This window comes from Penaeus monodon, chromosome 32, assembly GCF_015228065.2.
Source record: "Penaeus monodon isolate SGIC_2016 chromosome 32, NSTDA_Pmon_1, whole genome shotgun sequence".
In the NCBI taxonomy this organism is placed as follows: Eukaryota; Metazoa; Arthropoda; class Malacostraca; order Decapoda; family Penaeidae; genus Penaeus; species Penaeus monodon.
The window spans coordinates 9,462,506-9,462,957 of NC_051417.1; the positions used below are offsets into that span (position 1 = coordinate 9,462,506).

General features: G+C 38.5%; 1 protein-coding gene across 1 annotated transcript in view; it reads right to left on the bottom strand.

The window, feature by feature from the left end:
• The window catches only part of LOC119593489 (carbonic anhydrase-related protein 10-like), a 126,578-nt gene that overhangs the window by 101,879 nt on the left and 24,247 nt on the right, over positions 1-452 (bottom strand). The window lies entirely within an intron of this gene.

Genomic DNA, 452 nt, shown 5'->3' on the forward strand with positions numbered 1-452 from the left:
TTACCACACAAAGAACATGCACACAAATAAACAAGTCCTGCCAGGGGTCTTTCCTGAATAAGTATTGTGTGGAAATTTATCAACCCTCGAATTGGTAATCCAGCGGCTGCCTCTTCCCCTTCTAGTTTTAAATTTAGGAAATGTCTTTCTGCTTCTGTTTTCCCCGAGACTCACAATTTTCCCTCCATCAAGCAGTAGGTTCGGCGCCATCTTGGAAGTCCATTTGCTTTCACATGAACTGTATTCTTTAACTTTTGTCTGTTTTTCCCCCGTTGTTTCTTCCCATTTTTTTTAGTGGTTTGTGATTAGGAAAAAAAAAAATTTATTCGTTCTTCCATCGTCACATCGTGGATCGTGATAAAAGAAGTAATCAATAAAAAAAAAATTGAGTGTGAAGTATGACCAACACGATGTTAATTTCCTTCCCCTTTAACCAACATCTGCTCTTCCCT